At 53.8% G+C, this 20,759-nt stretch overlaps 46 non-coding genes across 46 annotated transcripts; 9 read left to right on the forward strand and 37 right to left on the reverse strand.

Moving 5' to 3' along the window:
• Window positions 1–237: 237 nt before the first annotated feature.
• Trnam-cau (transfer RNA methionine (anticodon CAU)) lies at window positions 238–310 on the reverse strand. Its single transcript has one exon. It is a non-coding gene; the product is annotated as a tRNA-Met (tRNA).
• An 822-nt stretch (window positions 311–1,132) lies between these two features.
• Trnag-ucc (transfer RNA glycine (anticodon UCC)) lies at window positions 1,133–1,204 on the forward strand. Its single transcript has one exon. It is a non-coding gene; the product is annotated as a tRNA-Gly (tRNA).
• Window positions 1,205–1,484: 280 nt separating this feature from the next.
• On the reverse strand, window positions 1,485–1,566 carry Trnas-aga (transfer RNA serine (anticodon AGA)). Its single transcript has one exon. It is a non-coding gene; the product is annotated as a tRNA-Ser (tRNA).
• A 140-nt stretch (window positions 1,567–1,706) lies between these two features.
• Window positions 1,707–1,779, reverse strand: Trnak-uuu (transfer RNA lysine (anticodon UUU)). The gene has a single exon. It is a non-coding gene; the product is annotated as a tRNA-Lys (tRNA).
• A 296-nt stretch (window positions 1,780–2,075) lies between these two features.
• Trnae-uuc (transfer RNA glutamic acid (anticodon UUC)) lies at window positions 2,076–2,147 on the reverse strand. The gene has a single exon. It is a non-coding gene; the product is annotated as a tRNA-Glu (tRNA).
• A 321-nt stretch (window positions 2,148–2,468) lies between these two features.
• Trnam-cau (transfer RNA methionine (anticodon CAU)) lies at window positions 2,469–2,542 on the reverse strand. Its single transcript has one exon. It is a non-coding gene; the product is annotated as a tRNA-Met (tRNA).
• Window positions 2,543–3,363: 821 nt separating this feature from the next.
• Window positions 3,364–3,435, forward strand: Trnag-ucc (transfer RNA glycine (anticodon UCC)). Its single transcript has one exon. It is a non-coding gene; the product is annotated as a tRNA-Gly (tRNA).
• Window positions 3,436–3,715: 280 nt separating this feature from the next.
• On the reverse strand, window positions 3,716–3,797 carry Trnas-aga (transfer RNA serine (anticodon AGA)). The gene has a single exon. It is a non-coding gene; the product is annotated as a tRNA-Ser (tRNA).
• A 140-nt stretch (window positions 3,798–3,937) lies between these two features.
• On the reverse strand, window positions 3,938–4,010 carry Trnak-uuu (transfer RNA lysine (anticodon UUU)). Its single transcript has one exon. It is a non-coding gene; the product is annotated as a tRNA-Lys (tRNA).
• Window positions 4,011–4,306: 296 nt separating this feature from the next.
• On the reverse strand, window positions 4,307–4,378 carry Trnae-uuc (transfer RNA glutamic acid (anticodon UUC)). The gene has a single exon. It is a non-coding gene; the product is annotated as a tRNA-Glu (tRNA).
• A 322-nt stretch (window positions 4,379–4,700) lies between these two features.
• Window positions 4,701–4,773, reverse strand: Trnam-cau (transfer RNA methionine (anticodon CAU)). The gene has a single exon. It is a non-coding gene; the product is annotated as a tRNA-Met (tRNA).
• Window positions 4,774–5,595: 822 nt separating this feature from the next.
• Trnag-ucc (transfer RNA glycine (anticodon UCC)) lies at window positions 5,596–5,667 on the forward strand. The gene has a single exon. It is a non-coding gene; the product is annotated as a tRNA-Gly (tRNA).
• Window positions 5,668–5,947: 280 nt separating this feature from the next.
• On the reverse strand, window positions 5,948–6,029 carry Trnas-aga (transfer RNA serine (anticodon AGA)). Its single transcript has one exon. It is a non-coding gene; the product is annotated as a tRNA-Ser (tRNA).
• Window positions 6,030–6,169: 140 nt separating this feature from the next.
• Trnak-uuu (transfer RNA lysine (anticodon UUU)) lies at window positions 6,170–6,242 on the reverse strand. Its single transcript has one exon. It is a non-coding gene; the product is annotated as a tRNA-Lys (tRNA).
• A 296-nt stretch (window positions 6,243–6,538) lies between these two features.
• Window positions 6,539–6,610, reverse strand: Trnae-uuc (transfer RNA glutamic acid (anticodon UUC)). The gene has a single exon. It is a non-coding gene; the product is annotated as a tRNA-Glu (tRNA).
• A 322-nt stretch (window positions 6,611–6,932) lies between these two features.
• Trnam-cau (transfer RNA methionine (anticodon CAU)) lies at window positions 6,933–7,005 on the reverse strand. The gene has a single exon. It is a non-coding gene; the product is annotated as a tRNA-Met (tRNA).
• An 822-nt stretch (window positions 7,006–7,827) lies between these two features.
• Window positions 7,828–7,899, forward strand: Trnag-ucc (transfer RNA glycine (anticodon UCC)). Its single transcript has one exon. It is a non-coding gene; the product is annotated as a tRNA-Gly (tRNA).
• A 280-nt stretch (window positions 7,900–8,179) lies between these two features.
• Trnas-aga (transfer RNA serine (anticodon AGA)) lies at window positions 8,180–8,261 on the reverse strand. The gene has a single exon. It is a non-coding gene; the product is annotated as a tRNA-Ser (tRNA).
• Window positions 8,262–8,401: 140 nt separating this feature from the next.
• On the reverse strand, window positions 8,402–8,474 carry Trnak-uuu (transfer RNA lysine (anticodon UUU)). Its single transcript has one exon. It is a non-coding gene; the product is annotated as a tRNA-Lys (tRNA).
• A 296-nt stretch (window positions 8,475–8,770) lies between these two features.
• Trnae-uuc (transfer RNA glutamic acid (anticodon UUC)) lies at window positions 8,771–8,842 on the reverse strand. The gene has a single exon. It is a non-coding gene; the product is annotated as a tRNA-Glu (tRNA).
• A 322-nt stretch (window positions 8,843–9,164) lies between these two features.
• Trnam-cau (transfer RNA methionine (anticodon CAU)) lies at window positions 9,165–9,237 on the reverse strand. The gene has a single exon. It is a non-coding gene; the product is annotated as a tRNA-Met (tRNA).
• An 822-nt stretch (window positions 9,238–10,059) lies between these two features.
• Window positions 10,060–10,131, forward strand: Trnag-ucc (transfer RNA glycine (anticodon UCC)). The gene has a single exon. It is a non-coding gene; the product is annotated as a tRNA-Gly (tRNA).
• Window positions 10,132–10,411: 280 nt separating this feature from the next.
• Window positions 10,412–10,493, reverse strand: Trnas-aga (transfer RNA serine (anticodon AGA)). Its single transcript has one exon. It is a non-coding gene; the product is annotated as a tRNA-Ser (tRNA).
• Window positions 10,494–10,633: 140 nt separating this feature from the next.
• Trnak-uuu (transfer RNA lysine (anticodon UUU)) lies at window positions 10,634–10,706 on the reverse strand. The gene has a single exon. It is a non-coding gene; the product is annotated as a tRNA-Lys (tRNA).
• Window positions 10,707–11,002: 296 nt separating this feature from the next.
• Trnae-uuc (transfer RNA glutamic acid (anticodon UUC)) lies at window positions 11,003–11,074 on the reverse strand. Its single transcript has one exon. It is a non-coding gene; the product is annotated as a tRNA-Glu (tRNA).
• A 322-nt stretch (window positions 11,075–11,396) lies between these two features.
• Trnam-cau (transfer RNA methionine (anticodon CAU)) lies at window positions 11,397–11,469 on the reverse strand. The gene has a single exon. It is a non-coding gene; the product is annotated as a tRNA-Met (tRNA).
• An 822-nt stretch (window positions 11,470–12,291) lies between these two features.
• Window positions 12,292–12,363, forward strand: Trnag-ucc (transfer RNA glycine (anticodon UCC)). The gene has a single exon. It is a non-coding gene; the product is annotated as a tRNA-Gly (tRNA).
• A 280-nt stretch (window positions 12,364–12,643) lies between these two features.
• Window positions 12,644–12,725, reverse strand: Trnas-aga (transfer RNA serine (anticodon AGA)). The gene has a single exon. It is a non-coding gene; the product is annotated as a tRNA-Ser (tRNA).
• A 140-nt stretch (window positions 12,726–12,865) lies between these two features.
• Window positions 12,866–12,938, reverse strand: Trnak-uuu (transfer RNA lysine (anticodon UUU)). Its single transcript has one exon. It is a non-coding gene; the product is annotated as a tRNA-Lys (tRNA).
• A 296-nt stretch (window positions 12,939–13,234) lies between these two features.
• Trnae-uuc (transfer RNA glutamic acid (anticodon UUC)) lies at window positions 13,235–13,306 on the reverse strand. The gene has a single exon. It is a non-coding gene; the product is annotated as a tRNA-Glu (tRNA).
• Window positions 13,307–13,628: 322 nt separating this feature from the next.
• Window positions 13,629–13,701, reverse strand: Trnam-cau (transfer RNA methionine (anticodon CAU)). The gene has a single exon. It is a non-coding gene; the product is annotated as a tRNA-Met (tRNA).
• An 822-nt stretch (window positions 13,702–14,523) lies between these two features.
• On the forward strand, window positions 14,524–14,595 carry Trnag-ucc (transfer RNA glycine (anticodon UCC)). Its single transcript has one exon. It is a non-coding gene; the product is annotated as a tRNA-Gly (tRNA).
• A 280-nt stretch (window positions 14,596–14,875) lies between these two features.
• Trnas-aga (transfer RNA serine (anticodon AGA)) lies at window positions 14,876–14,957 on the reverse strand. The gene has a single exon. It is a non-coding gene; the product is annotated as a tRNA-Ser (tRNA).
• Window positions 14,958–15,097: 140 nt separating this feature from the next.
• Window positions 15,098–15,170, reverse strand: Trnak-uuu (transfer RNA lysine (anticodon UUU)). Its single transcript has one exon. It is a non-coding gene; the product is annotated as a tRNA-Lys (tRNA).
• A 296-nt stretch (window positions 15,171–15,466) lies between these two features.
• On the reverse strand, window positions 15,467–15,538 carry Trnae-uuc (transfer RNA glutamic acid (anticodon UUC)). The gene has a single exon. It is a non-coding gene; the product is annotated as a tRNA-Glu (tRNA).
• A 322-nt stretch (window positions 15,539–15,860) lies between these two features.
• On the reverse strand, window positions 15,861–15,933 carry Trnam-cau (transfer RNA methionine (anticodon CAU)). The gene has a single exon. It is a non-coding gene; the product is annotated as a tRNA-Met (tRNA).
• Window positions 15,934–16,755: 822 nt separating this feature from the next.
• Window positions 16,756–16,827, forward strand: Trnag-ucc (transfer RNA glycine (anticodon UCC)). The gene has a single exon. It is a non-coding gene; the product is annotated as a tRNA-Gly (tRNA).
• Window positions 16,828–17,107: 280 nt separating this feature from the next.
• Trnas-aga (transfer RNA serine (anticodon AGA)) lies at window positions 17,108–17,189 on the reverse strand. Its single transcript has one exon. It is a non-coding gene; the product is annotated as a tRNA-Ser (tRNA).
• Window positions 17,190–17,329: 140 nt separating this feature from the next.
• Window positions 17,330–17,402, reverse strand: Trnak-uuu (transfer RNA lysine (anticodon UUU)). The gene has a single exon. It is a non-coding gene; the product is annotated as a tRNA-Lys (tRNA).
• A 296-nt stretch (window positions 17,403–17,698) lies between these two features.
• On the reverse strand, window positions 17,699–17,770 carry Trnae-uuc (transfer RNA glutamic acid (anticodon UUC)). Its single transcript has one exon. It is a non-coding gene; the product is annotated as a tRNA-Glu (tRNA).
• Window positions 17,771–18,092: 322 nt separating this feature from the next.
• On the reverse strand, window positions 18,093–18,165 carry Trnam-cau (transfer RNA methionine (anticodon CAU)). The gene has a single exon. It is a non-coding gene; the product is annotated as a tRNA-Met (tRNA).
• An 822-nt stretch (window positions 18,166–18,987) lies between these two features.
• Trnag-ucc (transfer RNA glycine (anticodon UCC)) lies at window positions 18,988–19,059 on the forward strand. Its single transcript has one exon. It is a non-coding gene; the product is annotated as a tRNA-Gly (tRNA).
• Window positions 19,060–19,339: 280 nt separating this feature from the next.
• Window positions 19,340–19,421, reverse strand: Trnas-aga (transfer RNA serine (anticodon AGA)). The gene has a single exon. It is a non-coding gene; the product is annotated as a tRNA-Ser (tRNA).
• Window positions 19,422–19,561: 140 nt separating this feature from the next.
• On the reverse strand, window positions 19,562–19,634 carry Trnak-uuu (transfer RNA lysine (anticodon UUU)). The gene has a single exon. It is a non-coding gene; the product is annotated as a tRNA-Lys (tRNA).
• Window positions 19,635–19,930: 296 nt separating this feature from the next.
• Window positions 19,931–20,002, reverse strand: Trnae-uuc (transfer RNA glutamic acid (anticodon UUC)). The gene has a single exon. It is a non-coding gene; the product is annotated as a tRNA-Glu (tRNA).
• Window positions 20,003–20,324: 322 nt separating this feature from the next.
• Trnam-cau (transfer RNA methionine (anticodon CAU)) lies at window positions 20,325–20,397 on the reverse strand. The gene has a single exon. It is a non-coding gene; the product is annotated as a tRNA-Met (tRNA).
• Between the last annotated feature and the right edge of the window lie 362 nt (window positions 20,398–20,759).

Here is a 20,759-nt window from a genome sequence, read left to right on the forward strand (position 1 = left end):
GTATTTGTGCGTGCAGACTGGCATGGCGCACAGCTCGAAACTGACTATTCATTGCTGTTTGCATCATATTTTACTCATAACAGGGGAGGAGAAAGATCAAAGTTGTACCTTGCCATAATTGGAAGTAAACATTTTTACGCTGAGGCGTGGACTCCTTGGGGATAACAAACGACAATTAAGTTCGTTCCCTAGCAACAGCAGCGCCGTTAATTCAGCTATGATGTACAGCAAATTAAATGCCCCGGGTGAGGATCGAACTCACGACCTTAAGATTATGAGACTTACGCGCTACCTACTGCGCTACCGAGGCACGTTGCAACAAGCGTCCCAGGAAACTTGGTAAGTCCCACATATTAGAGATAGACAGTTTGCGCTTTCTCAAGAATCTGCTGTGTTGCTACACGTGCTTTCCCGACTGGCTAGATTAAACTGCTGCCGCAGCTTTTTCAACGGAAAGCAGCACTGCCTGAGGTAACAGTACATCGCCCTTGCGGCACCTGGACACAGCGGCCTGTAGGGCCAGGCCGACGCTAGAGTTCAGAAATAGCACGCGACCGTCCAAGTACGGCCTCTTGCGTGCTGCGTGTTTGGTTCTTCTCACAGCGAATCCTGCTACACATTCCTGAGGCTGACGCAGCTCAAGCGGGCAATCGGCGCGGCGGCATTATAGCGAGAACAGCAAAACGATGCATCGGCCGGGAATCGAAGCCGGGCCGCCCGCGTGGTAGGCGAACAACCTACCACTTTTTTAGTTGTTGTTCTCATTTTGTTAGTTGCACTTGTTGGGGGCGGACGTCCGATGACGTCCGTGCTTGCCGAGCATATTCCCGAGCAGCTGTCTGCAGGGAAAGTGGGATTGCCACCCAGCGACGTCGGATACGACCGAAAAAAGTGCTACACACGCGGAGTCCCCCACTACACTGCCTTATAGCGACCGCTCATCACTATCGTGTGAGTAACGTTGCGGCCGCGGCGACGAGTCTTGCCCAAAGACGCAGCGTGCGTGGAGGCGCTACCCGAATGCGTGTGGATGCACCCTCCTACCTCGTAAAGCGCCTACAGCTACTATCACCGTGGGCCGCTGGCGGCGGGCGGGAAGCCGACACAGCGCGGCGTTGCGAGCAGCGGCTGTGCGGTGGTGGTGTAATGGTGAGCATAGTTGCCTTCCAAGCAGTTGATCCGGGTTCGATTCCCGGCCACCGCAACGGGCGAAACTTTTTGCGTATGAGTATGTGAGCCACGTGCTGTTAAATTAACGTTTTCTTTCCGTCGTTGCTCCACGCAGGCCATCCTGTAGTATGTCCCGACTTGTCCCGACTTTGCTCGGCTGACGCGAAAGCTGACGCTTGGAATTCGCCCTTATCAAAAGGACAGGCGCTATAAACGACTGTGAGAGGTGAGGTGTGGCGAGGTACCAAAACGACAGGCAAACCGCGAAATTTTCTGCTCCTCCTTCCTAAAGAAAAAAAGAAAAGAAAAACGGACGCAGTCGGTAGGACTCGAACCTACGCTCCCAGAGGGAATCTGATTTCTAGTCAGACGCCTTAACCACTCGGCCACGACTGCTCGTATCTGAAGCTTCCCTCGAATCGTGAAAAATCTAACCGGTCTGCGCAGAATGTTGACAGGAAACGAACTCTGTGCACTGATTACGGCAGGGCTACCAGCGCTACGAGACGAGCCATTACGGAAGCGTTAAAAATCTTCGCCCGGACAGGGACTCGAACCCTGGACCCTTAGGTTAAAAGCCTAATGCTCTACCGACTGAGCTATCCGGGCTCATGCCCGTTGTGGGTGGAGCGGCTGCAGGCAATGTGAATAATTGGAACGCGTGTGTAGGCGTACTACGGTAATTGCTGGCTTCTGGCGCAACTGGCCACTTCACCGACTTCCCACTGACGCTGGTAGCAGCCCAACAGCGGACTAGTGCCTCTTCTGCCTTTATCCCGGTGCTGACAGTAATTGCATCTTGTGCCTGTTTTCCCCGATTACGTTCGGTTGAAGCTCCGGAAGGAGGGCGACAAACGAAGGTTGGAAGGCCAAAACATGGAGGGACGTGTGCGCAAAAACTTCTCTTCCGGTACCGGGAATCGAACCCGGGCCTCCTGGGTGAAAGCCAGGTATCCTAGCCACTAGACCACACCGGATTTGCTCGGTAAACGTGAGATTTACTCCCTCTCCTCCCGCATTTCGTGCTGAATCCGGACTCAGTGGTGCTCTCTGTTTGCGAGCGTATTTGTGCGTGCAGACTGGCATGGCGCACAGCTCGAAACTGACTATTCATTGCTGTTTGCATCATATTTTACTCATAACAGGGGAGGAGAAAGATCAAAGTTGTACCTTGCCATAATTGGAAGTAAACATTTTTACGCTGAGGCGTGGACTCCTTGGGGATAACAAACGACAATTAAGTTCGTTCCCTAGCAACAGCAGCGCCGTTAATTCAGCTATGATGTACAGCAAATTAAATGCCCGGGTGAGGATCGAACTCACGACCTTAAGATTATGAGACTTACGCGCTACCTACTGCGCTACCGAGGCACGTTGCAACAAGCGTCCCAGGAAACTTGGTAAGTCCCACATATTAGAGATAGACAGTTTGCGCTTTCTCAAGAATCTGCTGTGTTGCTACACGTGCTTTCCCGACTGGCTAGATTAAACTGCTGCCGCAGCTTTTTCAACGGAAAGCAGCACTGCCTGAGGTAACAGTACATCGCCCTTGCGGCACCTGGACACAGCGGCCTGTAGGGCCAGGCCGACGCTAGAGTTCAGAAATAGCACGCGACCGTCCAAGTACGGCCTCTTGCGTGCTGCGTGTTTGGTTCTTCTCACAGCGAATCCTGCTACACATTCCTGAGGCTGACGCAGCTCAAGCGGGCAATCGGCGCGGCGGCATTATAGCGAGAACAGCAAAACGATGCATCGGCCGGGAATCGAAGCCGGGCCGCCCGCGTGGTAGGCGAACAACCTACCACTTTTTTAGTTGTTGTTCTCATTTTGTTAGTTGCACTTGTTGGGGGCGGACGTCCGATGACGTCCGTGCTTGCCGAGCATATTCCCGAGCAGCTGTCTGCAGGGAAAGTGGGATTGCCACCCAGCGACGTCGGATACGACCGAAAAAAGTGCTACACACGCGGAGTCCCCCACTACACTGCCTTATAGCGACCGCTCATCACTATCGTGTGAGTAACGTTGCGGCCGCGGCGACGAGTCTTGCCCAAAGACGCAGCGTGCGTGGAGGCGCTACCCGAATGCGTGTGGATGCACCCTCCTACCTCGTAAAGCGCCTACAGCTACTATCACCGTGGGCCGCTGGCGGCGGGCGGGAAGCCGACACAGCGCGGCGTTGCGAGCAGCGGCTGTGCGGTGGTGGTGTAATGGTGAGCATAGTTGCCTTCCAAGCAGTTGATCCGGGTTCGATTCCCGGCCACCGCAACGGGCGAAACTTTTTGCGTATGAGTATGTGAGCCACGTGCTGTTAAATTAACGTTTTCTTTCCGTCGTTGCTCCACGCAGGCCATCCTGTAGTATGTCCCGACTTGTCCCGACTTTGCTCGGCTGACGCGAAAGCTGACGCTTGGAATTCGCCCTTATCAAAAGGACAGGCGCTATAAACGACTGTGAGAGGTGAGGTGTGGCGAGGTACCAAAACGACAGGCAAACCGCGAAATTTTCTGCTCCTCCTTCCTAAAGAAAAAAAGAAAAGAAAAACGGACGCAGTCGGTAGGACTCGAACCTACGCTCCCAGAGGGAATCTGATTTCTAGTCAGACGCCTTAACCACTCGGCCACGACTGCTCGTATCTGAAGCTTCCCTCGAATCGTGAAAAATCTAACCGGTCTGCGCAGAATGTTGACAGGAAACGAACTCTGTGCACTGATTACGGCAGGGCTACCAGCGCTACGAGACGAGCCATTACGGAAGCGTTAAAAATCTTCGCCCGGACAGGGACTCGAACCCTGGACCCTTAGGTTAAAAGCCTAATGCTCTACCGACTGAGCTATCCGGGCTCATGCCCGTTGTGGGTGGAGCGGCTGCAAGCAATGTGAATAATTGGAACGCGTGTGTAGGCGTACTACGGTAATTGCTGGCTTCTGGCGCAACTGGCCACTTCACCGACTTCCCACTGACGCTGGTAGCAGCCCAACAGCGGACTAGTGCCTCTTCTGCCTTTATCCCGGTGCTGACAGTAATTGCATCTTGTGCCTGTTTTCCCCGATTACGTTCGGTTGAAGCTCCGGAAGGAGGGCGACAAACGAAGGTTGGAAGGCCAAAACATGGAGGGACGTGTGCGCAAAAACTTCTCTTCCGGTACCGGGAATCGAACCCGGGCCTCCTGGGTGAAAGCCAGGTATCCTAGCCACTAGACCACACCGGATTTGCTCGGTAAACGTGAGATTTACTCCCTCTCCTCCCGCATTTCGTGCTGAATCCGGACTCAGTGGTGCTCTCTGTTTGCGAGCGTATTTGTGCGTGCAGACTGGCATGGCGCACAGCTCGAAACTGACTATTCATTGCTGTTTGCATCATATTTTACTCATAACAGGGGAGGAGAAAGATCAAAGTTGTACCTTGCCATAATTGGAAGTAAACATTTTTACGCTGAGGCGTGGACTCCTTGGGGATAACAAACGACAATTAAGTTCGTTCCCTAGCAACAGCAGCGCCGTTAATTCAGCCATGATGTACAGCAAATTAAATGCCCCGGGTGAGGATCGAACTCACGACCTTAAGATTATGAGACTTACGCGCTACCTACTGCGCTACCGAGGCACGTTGCAACAAGCGTCCCAGGAAACTTGGTAAGTCCCACATATTAGAGATAGACAGTTTGCGCTTTCTCAAGAATCTGCTGTGTTGCTACACGTGCTTTCCCGACTGGCTAGATTAAACTGCTGCCGCAGCTTTTTCAACGGAAAGCAGCACTGCCTGAGGTAACAGTACATCGCCCTTGCGGCACCTGGACACAGCGGCCTGTAGGGCCAGGCCGACGCTAGAGTTCAGAAATAGCACGCGACCGTCCAAGTACGGCCTCTTGCGTGCTGCGTGTTTGGTTCTTCTCACAGCGAATCCTGCTACACATTCCTGAGGCTGACGCAGCTCAAGCGGGCAATCGGCGCGGCGGCATTATAGCGAGAACAGCAAAACGATGCATCGGCCGGGAATCGAAGCCGGGCCGCCCGCGTGGTAGGCGAACAACCTACCACTTTTTTAGTTGTTGTTCTCATTTTGTTAGTTGCACTTGTTGGGGGCGGACGTCCGATGACGTCCGTGCTTGCCGAGCATATTCCCGAGCAGCTGTCTGCAGGGAAAGTGGGATTGCCACCCAGCGACGTCGGATACGACCGAAAAAAGTGCTACACACGCGGAGTCCCCCACTACACTGCCTTATAGCGACCGCTCATCACTATCGTGTGAGTAACGTTGCGGCCGCGGCGACGAGTCTTGCCCAAAGACGCAGCGTGCGTGGAGGCGCTACCCGAATGCGTGTGGATGCACCCTCCTACCTCGTAAAGCGCCTACAGCTACTATCACCGTGGGCCGCTGGCGGCGGGCGGGAAGCCGACACAGCGCGGCGTTGCGAGCAGCGGCTGTGCGGTGGTGGTGTAATGGTGAGCATAGTTGCCTTCCAAGCAGTTGATCCGGGTTCGATTCCCGGCCACCGCAACGGGCGAAACTTTTTGCGTATGAGTATGTGAGCCACGTGCTGTTAAATTAACGTTTTCTTTCCGTCGTTGCTCCACGCAGGCCATCCTGTAGTATGTCCCGACTTGTCCCGACTTTGCTCGGCTGACGCGAAAGCTGACGCTTGGAATTCGCCCTTATCAAAAGGACAGGCGCTATAAACGACTGTGAGAGGTGAGGTGTGGCGAGGTACCAAAACGACAGGCAAACCGCGAAATTTTCTGCTCCTCCTTCCTAAAGAAAAAAAGAAAAGAAAAACGGACGCAGTCGGTAGGACTCGAACCTACGCTCCCAGAGGGAATCTGATTTCTAGTCAGACGCCTTAACCACTCGGCCACGACTGCTCGTATCTGAAGCTTCCCTCGAATCGTGAAAAATCTAACCGGTCTGCGCAGAATGTTGACAGGAAACGAACTCTGTGCACTGATTACGGCAGGGCTACCAGCGCTACGAGACGAGCCATTACGGAAGCGTTAAAAATCTTCGCCCGGACAGGGACTCGAACCCTGGACCCTTAGGTTAAAAGCCTAATGCTCTACCGACTGAGCTATCCGGGCTCATGCCCGTTGTGGGTGGAGCGGCTGCAAGCAATGTGAATAATTGGAACGCGTGTGTAGGCGTACTACGGTAATTGCTGGCTTCTGGCGCAACTGGCCACTTCACCGACTTCCCACTGACGCTGGTAGCAGCCCAACAGCGGACTAGTGCCTCTTCTGCCTTTATCCCGGTGCTGACAGTAATTGCATCTTGTGCCTGTTTTCCCCGATTACGTTCGGTTGAAGCTCCGGAAGGAGGGCGACAAACGAAGGTTGGAAGGCCAAAACATGGAGGGACGTGTGCGCAAAAACTTCTCTTCCGGTACCGGGAATCGAACCCGGGCCTCCTGGGTGAAAGCCAGGTATCCTAGCCACTAGACCACACCGGATTTGCTCGGTAAACGTGAGATTTACTCCCTCTCCTCCCGCATTTCGTGCTGAATCCGGACTCAGTGGTGCTCTCTGTTTGCGAGCGTATTTGTGCGTGCAGACTGGCATGGCGCACAGCTCGAAACTGACTATTCATTGCTGTTTGCATCATATTTTACTCATAACAGGGGAGGAGAAAGATCAAAGTTGTACCTTGCCATAATTGGAAGTAAACATTTTTACGCTGAGGCGTGGACTCCTTGGGGATAACAAACGACAATTAAGTTCGTTCCCTAGCAACAGCAGCGCCGTTAATTCAGCCATGATGTACAGCAAATTAAATGCCCCGGGTGAGGATCGAACTCACGACCTTAAGATTATGAGACTTACGCCCTACCTACTGCGCTACCGAGGCACGTTGCAACAAGCGTCCCAGGAAACTTGGTAAGTCCCACATATTAGAGATAGACAGTTTGCGCTTTCTCAAGAATCTGCTGTGTTGCTACACGTGCTTTCCCGACTGGCTAGATTAAACTGCTGCCGCAGCTTTTTCAACGGAAAGCAGCACTGCCTGAGGTAACAGTACATCGCCCTTGCGGCACCTGGACACAGCGGCCTGTAGGGCCAGGCCGACGCTAGAGTTCAGAAATAGCACGCGACCGTCCAAGTACGGCCTCTTGCGTGCTGCGTGTTTGGTTCTTCTCACAGCGAATCCTGCTACACATTCCTGAGGCTGACGCAGCTCAAGCGGGCAATCGGCGCGGCGGCATTATAGCGAGAACAGCAAAACGATGCATCGGCCGGGAATCGAAGCCGGGCCGCCCGCGTGGTAGGCGAACAACCTACCACTTTTTTAGTTGTTGTTCTCATTTTGTTAGTTGCACTTGTTGGGGGCGGACGTCCGATGCCGTCCGTGCTTGCCGAGCATATTCCCGAGCAGCTGTCTGCAGGGAAAGTGGGATTGCCACCCAGCGACGTCGGATACGACCGAAAAAAGTGCTACACACGCGGAGTCCCCCACTACACTGCCTTATAGCGACCGCTCATCACTATCGTGTGAGTAACGTTGCGGCCGCGGCGACGAGTCTTGCCCAAAGACGCAGCGTGCGTGGAGGCGCTACCCGAATGCGTGTGGATGCACCCTCCTACCTCGTAAAGCGCCTACAGCTACTATCACCGTGGGCCGCTGGCGGCGGGCGGGAAGCCGACACAGCGCGGCGTTGCGAGCAGCGGCTGTGCGGTGGTGGTGTAATGGTGAGCATAGTTGCCTTCCAAGCAGTTGATCCGGGTTCGATTCCCGGCCACCGCAACGGGCGAAACTTTTTGCGTATGAGTATGTGAGCCACGTGCTGTTAAATTAACGTTTTCTTTCCGTCGTTGCTCCACGCAGGCCATCCTGTAGTATGTCCCGACTTGTCCCGACTTTGCTCGGCTGACGCGAAAGCTGACGCTTGGAATTCGCCCTTATCAAAAGGACAGGCGCTATAAACGACTGTGAGAGGTGAGGTGTGGCGAGGTACCAAAACGACAGGCAAACCGCGAAATTTTCTGCTCCTCCTTCCTAAAGAAAAAAAGAAAAGAAAAACGGACGCAGTCGGTAGGACTCGAACCTACGCTCCCAGAGGGAATCTGATTTCTAGTCAGACGCCTTAACCACTCGGCCACGACTGCTCGTATCTGAAGCTTCCCTCGAATCGTGAAAAATCTAACCGGTCTGCGCAGAATGTTGACAGGAAACGAACTCTGTGCACTGATTACGGCAGGGCTACCAGCGCTACGAGACGAGCCATTACGGAAGCGTTAAAAATCTTCGCCCGGACAGGGACTCGAACCCTGGACCCTTAGGTTAAAAGCCTAATGCTCTACCGACTGAGCTATCCGGGCTCATGCCCGTTGTGGGTGGAGCGGCTGCAAGCAATGTGAATAATTGGAACGCGTGTGTAGGCGTACTACGGTAATTGCTGGCTTCTGGCGCAACTGGCCACTTCACCGACTTCCCACTGACGCTGGTAGCAGCCCAACAGCGGACTAGTGCCTCTTCTGCCTTTATCCCGGTGCTGACAGTAATTGCATCTTGTGCCTGTTTTCCCCGATTACGTTCGGTTGAAGCTCCGGAAGGAGGGCGACAAACGAAGGTTGGAAGGCCAAAACATGGAGGGACGTGTGCGCAAAAACTTCTCTTCCGGTACCGGGAATCGAACCCGGGCCTCCTGGGTGAAAGCCAGGTATCCTAGCCACTAGACCACACCGGATTTGCTCGGTAAACGTGAGATTTACTCCCTCTCCTCCCGCATTTCGTGCTGAATCCGGACTCAGTGGTGCTCTCTGTTTGCGAGCGTATTTGTGCGTGCAGACTGGCATGGCGCACAGCTCGAAACTGACTATTCATTGCTGTTTGCATCATATTTTACTCATAACAGGGGAGGAGAAAGATCAAAGTTGTACCTTGCCATAATTGGAAGTAAACATTTTTACGCTGAGGCGTGGACTCCTTGGGGATAACAAACGACAATTAAGTTCGTTCCCTAGCAACAGCAGCGCCGTTAATTCAGCCATGATGTACAGCAAATTAAATGCCCCGGGTGAGGATCGAACTCACGACCTTAAGATTATGAGACTTACGCGCTACCTACTGCGCTACCGAGGCACGTTGCAACAAGCGTCCCAGGAAACTTGGTAAGTCCCACATATTAGAGATAGACAGTTTGCGCTTTCTCAAGAATCTGCTGTGTTGCTACACGTGCTTTCCCGACTGGCTAGATTAAACTGCTGCCGCAGCTTTTTCAACGGAAAGCAGCACTGCCTGAGGTAACAGTACATCGCCCTTGCGGCACCTGGACACAGCGGCCTGTAGGGCCAGGCCGACGCTAGAGTTCAGAAATAGCACGCGACCGTCCAAGTACGGCCTCTTGCGTGCTGCGTGTTTGGTTCTTCTCACAGCGAATCCTGCTACACATTCCTGAGGCTGACGCAGCTCAAGCGGGCAATCGGCGCGGCGGCATTATAGCGAGAACAGCAAAACGATGCATCGGCCGGGAATCGAAGCCGGGCCGCCCGCGTGGTAGGCGAACAACCTACCACTTTTTTAGTTGTTGTTCTCATTTTGTTAGTTGCACTTGTTGGGGGCGGACGTCCGATGCCGTCCGTGCTTGCCGAGCATATTCCCGAGCAGCTGTCTGCAGGGAAAGTGGGATTGCCACCCAGCGACGTCGGATACGACCGAAAAAAGTGCTACACACGCGGAGTCCCCCACTACACTGCCTTATAGCGACCGCTCATCACTATCGTGTGAGTAACGTTGCGGCCGCGGCGACGAGTCTTGCCCAAAGACGCAGCGTGCGTGGAGGCGCTACCCGAATGCGTGTGGATGCACCCTCCTACCTCGTAAAGCGCCTACAGCTACTATCACCGTGGGCCGCTGGCGGCGGGCGGGAAGCCGACACAGCGCGGCGTTGCGAGCAGCGGCTGTGCGGTGGTGGTGTAATGGTGAGCATAGTTGCCTTCCAAGCAGTTGATCCGGGTTCGATTCCCGGCCACCGCAACGGGCGAAACTTTTTGCGTATGAGTATGTGAGCCACGTGCTGTTAAATTAACGTTTTCTTTCCGTCGTTGCTCCACGCAGGCCATCCTGTAGTATGTCCCGACTTGTCCCGACTTTGCTCGGCTGACGCGAAAGCTGACGCTTGGAATTCGCCCTTATCAAAAGGACAGGCGCTATAAACGACTGTGAGAGGTGAGGTGTGGCGAGGTACCAAAACGACAGGCAAACCGCGAAATTTTCTGCTCCTCCTTCCTAAAGAAAAAAAGAAAAGAAAAACGGACGCAGTCGGTAGGACTCGAACCTACGCTCCCAGAGGGAATCTGATTTCTAGTCAGACGCCTTAACCACTCGGCCACGACTGCTCGTATCTGAAGCTTCCCTCGAATCGTGAAAAATCTAACCGGTCTGCGCAGAATGTTGACAGGAAACGAACTCTGTGCACTGATTACGGCAGGGCTACCAGCGCTACGAGACGAGCCATTACGGAAGCGTTAAAAATCTTCGCCCGGACAGGGACTCGAACCCTGGACCCTTAGGTTAAAAGCCTAATGCTCTACCGACTGAGCTATCCGGGCTCATGCCCGTTGTGGGTGGAGCGGCTGCAAGCAATGTGAATAATTGGAACGCGTGTGTAGGCGTACTACGGTAATTGCTGGCTTCTGGCGCAACTGGCCACTTCACCGACTTCCCACTGACGCTGGTAGCAGCCCAACAGCGGACTAGTGCCTCTTCTGCCTTTATCCCGGTGCTGACAGTAATTGCATCTTGTGCCTGTTTTCCCCGATTACGTTCGGTTGAAGCTCCGGAAGGAGGGCGACAAACGAAGGTTGGAAGGCCAAAACATGGAGGGACGTGAGCGCAAAAACTTCTCTTCCGGTACCGGGAATCGAACCCGGGCCTCCTGGGTGAAAGCCAGGTATCCTAGCCACTAGACCACACCGGATTTGCTCGGTAAACGTGAGATTTACTCCCTCTCCTCCCGCATTTCGTGCTGAATCCGGACTCAGTGGTGCTCTCTGTTTGCGAGCGTATTTGTGCGTGCAGACTGGCATGGCGCACAGCTCGAAACTGACTATTCATTGCTGTTTGCATCATATTTTACTCATAACAGGGGAGGAGAAAGATCAAAGTTGTACCTTGCCATAATTGGAAGTAAACATTTTTACGCTGAGGCGTGGACTCCTTGGGGATAACAAACGACAATTAAGTTCGTTCCCTAGCAACAGCAGCGCCGTTAATTCAGCCATGATGTACAGCAAATTAAATGCCCCGGGTGAGGATCGAACTCACGACCTTAAGATTATGAGACTTACGCGCTACCTACTGCGCTACCGAGGCACGTTGCAACAAGCGTCCCAGGAAACTTGGTAAGTCCCACATATTAGAGATAGACAGTTTGCGCTTTCTCAAGAATCTGCTGTGTTGCTACACGTGCTTTCCCGACTGGCTAGATTAAACTGCTGCCGCAGCTTTTTCAACGGAAAGCAGCACTGCCTGAGGTAACAGTACATCGCCCTTGCGGCACCTGGACACAGCGGCCTGTAGGGCCAGGCCGACGCTAGAGTTCAGAAATAGCACGCGACCGTCCAAGTACGGCCTCTTGCGTGCTGCGTGTTTGGTTCTTCTCACAGCGAATCCTGCTACACATTCCTGAGGCTGACGCAGCTCAAGCGGGCAATCGGCGCGGCGGCATTATAGCGAGAACAGCAAAACGATGCATCGGCCGGGAATCGAAGCCGGGCCGCCCGCGTGGTAGGCGAACAACCTACCACTTTTTTAGTTGTTGTTCTCATTTTGTTAGTTGCACTTGTTGGGGGCGGACGTCCGATGACGTCCGTGCTTGCCGAGCATATTCCCGAGCAGCTGTCTGCAGGGAAAGTGGGATTGCCACCCAGCGACGTCGGATACGACCGAAAAAAGTGCTACACACGCGGAGTCCCCCACTACACTGCCTTATAGCGACCGCTCATCACTATCGTGTGAGTAACGTTGCGGCCGCGGCGACGAGTCTTGCCCAAAGACGCAGCGTGCGTGGAGGCGCTACCCGAATGCGTGTGGATGCACCCTCCTACCTCGTAAAGCGCCTACAGCTACTATCACCGTGGGCCGCTGGCGGCGGGCGGGAAGCCGACACAGCGCGGCGTTGCGAGCAGCGGCTGTGCGGTGGTGGTGTAATGGTGAGCATAGTTGCCTTCCAAGCAGTTGATCCGGGTTCGATTCCCGGCCACCGCAACGGGCGAAACTTTTTGCGTATGAGTATGTGAGCCACGTGCTGTTAAATTAACGTTTTCTTTCCGTCGTTGCTCCACGCAGGCCATCCTGTAGTATGTCCCGACTTGTCCCGACATTGCTCGGCTGACGCGAAAGCTGACGCTTGGAATTCGCCCTTATCAAAAGGACAGGCGCTATAAACGACTGTGAGAGGTGAGGTGTGGCGAGGTACCAAAACGACAGGCAAACCGCGAAATTTTCTGCTCCTCCTTCCTAAAGAAAAAAAGAAAAGAAAAACGGACGCAGTCGGTAGGACTCGAACCTACGCTCCCAGAGGGAATCTGATTTCTAGTCAGACGCCTTAACCACTCGGCCACGACTGCTCGTATCTGAAGCTTCCCTCGAATCGTGAAAAATCTAACCGGTCTGCGCAGAATGTTGACAGGAAACGAACTCTGTGCACTGATTACGGCAGGGCTACCAGCGCTACGAGACGAGCCATTACGGAAGCGTTAAAAATCTTCGCCCGGACAGGGACTCGAACCCTGGACCCTTAGGTTAAAAGCCTAATGCTCTACCGACTGAGCTATCCGGGCTCATGCCCGTTGTGGGTGGAGCGGCTGCAAGCAATGTGAATAATTGGAACGCGTGTGTAGGCGTACTACGGTAATTGCTGGCTTCTGGCGCAACTGGCCACTTCACCGACTTCCCACTGACGCTGGTAGCAGCCCAACAGCGGACTAGTGCCTCTTCTGCCTTTATCCCGGTGCTGACAGTAATTGCATCTTGTGCCTGTTTTCCCCGATTACGTTCGGTTGAAGCTCCGGAAGGAGGGCGACAAACGAAGGTTGGAAGGCCAAAACATGGAGGGACGTGAGCGCAAAAACTTCTCTTCCGGTACCGGGAATCGAACCCGGGCCTCCTGGGTGAAAGCCAGGTATCCTAGCCACTAGACCACACCGGATTTGCTCGGTAAACGTGAGATTTACTCCCTCTCCTCCCGCATTTCGTGCTGAATCCGGACTCAGTGGTGCTCTCTGTTTGCGAGCGTATTTGTGCGTGCAGACTGGCATGGCGCACAGCTCGAAACTGACTATTCATTGCTGTTTGCATCATATTTTACTCATAACAGGGGAGGAGAAAGATCAAAGTTGTACCTTGCCATAATTGGAAGTAAACATTTTTACGCTGAGGCGTGGACTCCTTGGGGATAACAAACGACAATTAAGTTCGTTCCCTAGCAACAGCAGCGCCGTTAATTCAGCCATGATGTACAGCAAATTAAATGCCCCGGGTGAGGATCGAACTCACGACCTTAAGATTATGAGACTTACGCGCTACCTACTGCGCTACCGAGGCACGTTGCAACAAGCGTCCCAGGAAACTTGGTAAGTCCCACATATTAGAGACAGACAGTTTGCGCTTTCTCAAGAATCTGCTGTGTTGCTACACGTGCTTTCCCGACTGGCTAGATTAAACTGCTGCCGCAGCTTTTTCAACGGAAAGCAGCACTGCCTGAGGTAACAGTACATCGCCCTTGCGGCACCTGGACACAGCGGCCTGTAGGGCCAGGCCGACGCTAGAGTTCAGAAATAGCACGCGACCGTCCAAGTACGGCCTCTTGCGTGCTGCGTGTTTGGTTCTTCTCACAGCGAATCCTGCTACACATTCCTGAGGCTGACGCAGCTCAAGCGGGCAATCGGCGCGGCGGCATTATAGCGAGAACAGCAAAACGATGCATCGGCCGGGAATCGAAGCCGGGCCGCCCGCGTGGTAGGCGAACAACCTACCACTTTTTTAGTTGTTGTTCTCATTTTGTTAGTTGCACTTGTTGGGGGCGGACGTCCGATGCCGTCCGTGCTTGCCGAGCATATTCCCGAGCAGCTGTCTGCAGGGAAAGTGGGATTGCCACCCAGCGACGTCGGATACGACCGAAAAAAGTGCTACACACGCGGAGTCCCCCACTACACTGCCTTATAGCGACCGCTCATCACTATCGTGTGAGTAACGTTGCGGCCGCGGCGACGAGTCTTGCCCAAAGACGCAGCGTGCGTGGAGGCGCTACCCGAATGCGTGTGGATGCACCCTCCTACCTCGTAAAGCGCCTACAGCTACTATCACCGTGGGCCGCTGGCGGCGGGCGGGAAGCCGACACAGCGCGGCGTTGCGAGCAGCGGCTGTGCGGTGGTGGTGTAATGGTGAGCATAGTTGCCTTCCAAGCAGTTGATCCGGGTTCGATTCCCGGCCACCGCAACGGGCGAAACTTTTTGCGTATGAGTATGTGAGCCACGTGCTGTTAAATTAACGTTTTCTTTCCGTCGTTGCTCCACGCAGGCCATCCTGTAGTATGTCCCGACTTGTCCCGACTTTGCTCGGCTGACGCGAAAGCTGACGCTTGGAATTCGCCCTTATCAAAAGGACAGGCGCTATAAACGACTGTGAGAGGTGAGGTGTGGCGAGGTACCAAAACGACAGGCAAACCGCGAAATTTTCTGCTCCTCCTTCCTAAAGAAAAAAAGAAAAGAGAAACGGACGCAGTCGGTAGGACTCGAACCTACGCTCCCAGAGGGAATCTGATTTCTAGTCAGACGCCTTAACCACTCGGCCACGACTGCTCGTATCTGAAGCTTCCCTCGAATCGTGAAAAATCTAACCGGTCTGCGCAGAATGTTGACAGGAAACGAACTCTGTGCACTGATTACGGCAGGGCTACCAGCGCTACGAGACGAGCCATTACGGAAGCGTTAAAAATCTTCGCCCGGACAGGGACTCGAACCCTGGACCCTTAGGTTAAAAGCCTAATGCTCTACCGACTGAGCTATCCGGGCTCATGCCCGTTGTGGGTGGAGCGGCTGCAAGCAATGTGAATAATTGGAACGCGTGTGTAGGCGTACTACGGTAATTGCTGGCTTCTGGCGCAACTGGCCACTTCACCGACTTCCCACTGACGCTGGTAGCAGCCCAACAGCGGACTAGTGCCTCTTCTGCCTTTATCCCGGTGCTGACAGTAATTGCATCTTGTGCCTGTTTTCCCCGATTACGTTCGGTTGAAGCTCCGGAAGGAGGGCGACAAACGAAGGTTGGAAGGCCAAAACATGGAGGGACGTGAGCGCAAAAACTTCTCTTCCGGTACCGGGAATCGAACCCGGGCCTCCTGGGTGAAAGCCAGGTATCCTAGCCACTAGACCACACCGGATTTGCTCGGTAAACGTGAGATTTACTCCCTCTCCTCCCGCATTTCGTGCTGAATCCGGACTCAGTGGTGCTCTCTGTTTGCGAGCGTATTTGTGCGTGCAGACTGGCATGGCGCACAGCTCGAAACTGACTATTCATTGCTGTTTGCATCATATTTTACTCATAACAGGGGAGGAGAAAGATCAAAGTTGTACCTTGCCATAATTGGAAGTAAACATTTTTACGCTGAGGCGTGGACTCCTTGGGGATAACAAACGACAATTAAGTTCGTTCCCTAGCAACAGCAGCGCCGTTAATTCAGCCATGATGTACAGCAAATTAAATGCCCCGGGTGAGGATCGAACTCACGACCTTAAGATTATGAGACTTACGCGCTACCTACTGCGCTACCGAGGCACGTTGCAACAAGCGTCCCAGGAAACTTGGTAAGTCCCACATATTAGAGATAGACAGTTTGCGCTTTCTCAAGAATCTGCTGTGTTGCTACACGTGCTTTCCCGACTGGCTAGATTAAACTGCTGCCGCAGCTTTTTCAACGGAAAGCAGCACTGCCTGAGGTAACAGTACATCGCCCTTGCGGCACCTGGACACAGCGGCCTGTAGGGCCAGGCCGACGCTAGAGTTCAGAAATAGCACGCGACCGTCCAAGTACGGCCTCTTGCGTGCTGCGTGTTTGGTTCTTCTCACAGCGAATCCTGCTACACATTCCTGAGGCTGACGCAGCTCAAGCGGGCAATCGGCGCGGCGGCATTATAGCGAGAACAGCAAAACGATGCATCGGCCGGGAATCGAAGCCGGGCCGCCCGCGTGGTAGGCGAACAACCTACCACTTTTTTAGTTGTTGTTCTCATTTTGTTAGTTGCACTTGTTGGGGGCGGACGTCCGATGCCGTCCGTGCTTGCCGAGCATATTCCCGAGCAGCTGTCTGCAGGGAAAGTGGGATTGCCACCCAGCGACGTCGGATACGACCGAAAAAAGTGCTACACACGCGGAGTCCCCCACTACACTGCCTTATAGCGACCGCTCATCACTATCGTGTGAGTAACGTTGCGGCCGCGGCGACGAGTCTTGCCCAAAGACGCAGCGTGCGTGGAGGCGCTACCCGAATGCGTGTGGATGCACCCTCCTACCTCGTAAAGCGCCTACAGCTACTATCACCGTGGGCCGCTGGCGGCGGGCGGGAAGCCGACACAGCGCGGCGTTGCGAGCAGCGGCTGTGCGGTGGTGGTGTAATGGTGAGCATAGTTGCCTTCCAAGCAGTTGATCCGGGTTCGATTCCCGGCCACCGCAACGGGCGAAACTTTTTGCGTATGAGTATGTGAGCCACGTGCTGTTAAATTAACGTTTTCTTTCCGTCGTTGCTCCACGCAGGCCATCCTGTAGTATGTCCCGACTTGTCCCGACTTTGCTCGGCTGACGCGAAAGCTGACGCTTGGAATTCGCCCTTATCAAAAGGACAGGCGCTATAAACGACTGTGAGAGGTGAGGTGTGGCGAGGTACCAAAACGACAGGCAAACCGCGAAATTTTCTGCTCCTCCTTCCTAAAGAAAAAAAGAAAAGAAAAACGGACGCAGTCGGTAGGACTCGAACCTACGCTCCCAGAGGGAATCTGATTTCTAGTCAGACGCCTTAACCACTCGGCCACGACTGCTCGTATCTGAAGCTTCCCTCGAATCGTGAAAAATCTAACCGGTCTGCGCAGAATGTTGACAGGAAACGAACTCTGTGCACTGATTACGGCAGGGCTACCAGCGCTACGAGACGAGCCATTACGGAAGCGTTAAAAATCTTCGCCCGGACAGGGACTCGAACCCTGGACCCTTAGGTTAAAAGCCTAATGCTCTACCGACTGAGCTATCCGGGCTCATGCCCGTTGTGGGTGGAGCGGCTGCAAGCAATGTGAATAATTGGAACGCGTGTGTAGGCGTACTACGGTAATTGCTGGCTTCTGGCGCAACTGGCCACTTCACCGACTTCCCACTGACGCTGGTAGCAGCCCAACAGCGGACTAGTGCCTCTTCTGCCTTTATCCCGGTGCTGACAGTAATTGCATCTTGTGCCTGTTTTCCCCGATTACGTTCGGTTGAAGCTCCGGAAGGAGGGCGACAAACGAAGGTTGGAAGGCCAAAACATGGAGGGACGTGAGCGCAAAAACTTCTCTTCCGGTACCGGGAATCGAACCCGGGCCTCCTGGGTGAAAGCCAGGTATCCTAGCCACTAGACCACACCGGATTTGCTCGGTAAACGTGAGATTTACTCCCTCTCCTCCCGCATTTCGTGCTGAATCCGGACTCAGTGGTGCTCTCTGTTTGCGAGCGTATTTGTGCGTGCAGACTGGCATGGCGCACAGCTCGAAACTGACTATTCATTGCTGTTTGCATCATATTTTACTCATAACAGGGGAGGAGAAAGATCAAAGTTGTACCTTGCCATAATTGGAAGTAAACATTTTTACGCTGAGGCGTGGACTCCTTGGGGATAACAAACGACAATTAAGTTCGTTCCCTAGCAACAGCAGCGCCGTTAATTCAGCCATGATGTACAGCAAATTAAATGCCCCGGGTGAGGATCGAACTCACGACCTTAAGATTATGAGACTTACGCGCTACCTACTGCGCTACCGAGGCACGTTGCAACAAGCGTCCCAGGAAACTTGGTAAGTCCCACATATTAGAGATAGACAGTTTGCGCTTTCTCAAGAATCTGCTGTGTTGCTACACGTGCTTTCCCGACTGGCTAGATTAAACTGCTGCCGCAGCTTTTTCAACGGAAAGCAGCACTGCCTGAGGTAACAGTACATCGCCCTTGCGGCACCTGGACACAGCGGCCTGTAGGGCCAGGCCGACGCTAGAGTTCAGAAATAGCACGCGACCGTCCAAGTACGGCCTCTTGCGTGCTGCGTGTTTGGTTCTTCTCACAGCGAATCCTGCTACACATTCCTGAGGCTGACGCAGCTCAAGCGGGCAATCGGCGCGGCGGCATTATAGCGAGAACAGCAAAACGATGCATCGGCCGGGAATCGAAGCCGGGCCGCCCGCGTGGTAGGCGAACAACCTACCACTTTTTTAGTTGTTGTTCTCATTTTGTTAGTTGCACTTGTTGGGGGCGGACGTCCGATGCCGTCCGTGCTTGCCGAGCATATTCCCGAGCAGCTGTCTGCAGGGAAAGTGGGATTGCCACCCAGCGACGTCGGATACGACCGAAAAAAGTGCTACACACGCGGAGTCCCCCACTACACTGCCTTATAGCGACCGCTCATCACTATCGTGTGAGTAACGTTGCGGCCGCGGCGACGAGTCTTGCCCAAAGACGCAGCGTGCGTGGAGGCGCTACCCGAATGCGTGTGGATGCACCCTCCTACCTCGTAAAGCGCCTACAGCTACTATCACCGTGGGCCGCTGGCGGCGGGCGGGAAGCCGACACAGCGCGGCGTTGCGAGCAGCGGCTGTGCGGTGGTGGTGTAATGGTGAGCATAGTTGCCTTCCAAGCAGTTGATCCGGGTTCGATTCCCGGCCACCGCAACGGGCGAAACTTTTTGCGTATGAGTATGTGAGCCACGTGCTGTTAAATTAACGTTTTCTTTCCGTCGTTGCTCCACGCAGGCCATCCTGTAGTATGTCCCGACTTGTCCCGACTTTGCTCGGCTGACGCGAAAGCTGACGCTTGGAATTCGCCCTTATCAAAAGGACAGGCGCTATAAACGACTGTGAGAGGTGAGGTGTGGCGAGGTACCAAAACGACAGGCAAACCGCGAAATTTTCTGCTCCTCCTTCCTAAAGAAAAAAAGAAAAGAAAAACGGACGCAGTCGGTAGGACTCGAACCTACGCTCCCAGAGGGAATCTGATTTCTAGTCAGACGCCTTAACCACTCGGCCACGACTGCTCGTATCTGAAGCTTCCCTCGAATCGTGAAAAATCTAACCGGTCTGCGCAGAATGTTGACAGGAAACGAACTCTGTGCACTGATTACGGCAGGGCTACCAGCGCTACGAGACGAGCCATTACGGAAGCGTTAAAAATCTTCGCCCGGACAGGGACTCGAACCCTGGACCCTTAGGTTAAAAGCCTAATGCTCTACCGACTGAGCTATCCGGGCTCATGCCCGTTGTGGGTGGAGCGGCTGCAAGCAATGTGAATAATTGGAACGCGTGTGTAGGCGTACTACGGTAATTGCTGGCTTCTGGCGCAACTGGCCACTTCACCGACTTCCCACTGACGCTGGTAGCAGCCCAACAGCGGACTAGTGCCTCTTCTGCCTTTATCCCGGTGCTGACAGTAATTGCATCTTGTGCCTGTTTTCCCCGATTACGTTCGGTTGAAGCTCCGGAAGGAGGGCGACAAACGAAGGTTGGAAGGCCAAAACATGGAGGGACGTGAGCGCAAAAACTTCTCTTCCGGTACCGGGAATCGAACCCGGGCCTCCTGGGTGAAAGCCAGGTATCCTAGCCACTAGACCACACCGGATTTGCTCGGTAAACGTGAGATTTACTCCCTCTCCTCCCGCATTTCGTGCTGAATCCGGACTCAGTGGTGCTCTCTGTTTGCGAGCGTATTTGTGCGTGCAGACTGGCATGGCGCACAGCTCGAAACTGACTATTCATTGCTGTTTGCATCATATTTTACTCATAACAGGGGAGGAGAAAGATCAAAGTTGTACCTTGCCATAATTGGAAGTAAACATTTTTACGCTGAGGCGTGGACTCCTTGGGGATAACAAACGACAATTAAGTTCGTTCCCTAGCAACAGCAGCGCCGTTAATTCAGCCATGATGTACAGCAAATTAAATGCCCCGGGTGAGGATCGAACTCACGACCTTAAGATTATGAGACTTACGCGCTACCTACTGCGCTACCGAGGCACGTTGCAACAAGCGTCCCAGGAAACTTGGTAAGTCCCACATATTAGAGATAGACAGTTTGCGCTTTCTCAAGAATCTGCTGTGTTGCTACACGTGCTTTCCCGACTGGCTAGATTAAACTGCTGCCGCAGCTTTTTCAACGGAAAGCAGCACTGCCTGAGGTAACAGTACATCGCCCTTGCGGCACCTGGACACAGCGGCCTGTAGGGCCAGGCCGACGCTAGAGTTCAGAAATAGCACGCGACCGTCCAAGTACGGCCTCTTGCGTGCTGCGTGTTTGGTTCTTCTCACAGCGAATCCTGCTACACATTCCTGAGGCTGACGCAGCTCAAGCGGGCAATCGGCGCGGCGGCATTATAGCG

Source organism: Schistocerca cancellata, unplaced genomic scaffold (genome assembly GCF_023864275.1).
Source record: "Schistocerca cancellata isolate TAMUIC-IGC-003103 unplaced genomic scaffold, iqSchCanc2.1 HiC_scaffold_401, whole genome shotgun sequence".
Lineage (NCBI taxonomy): Eukaryota > Metazoa > Arthropoda > Insecta > Orthoptera > Acrididae > Schistocerca > Schistocerca cancellata.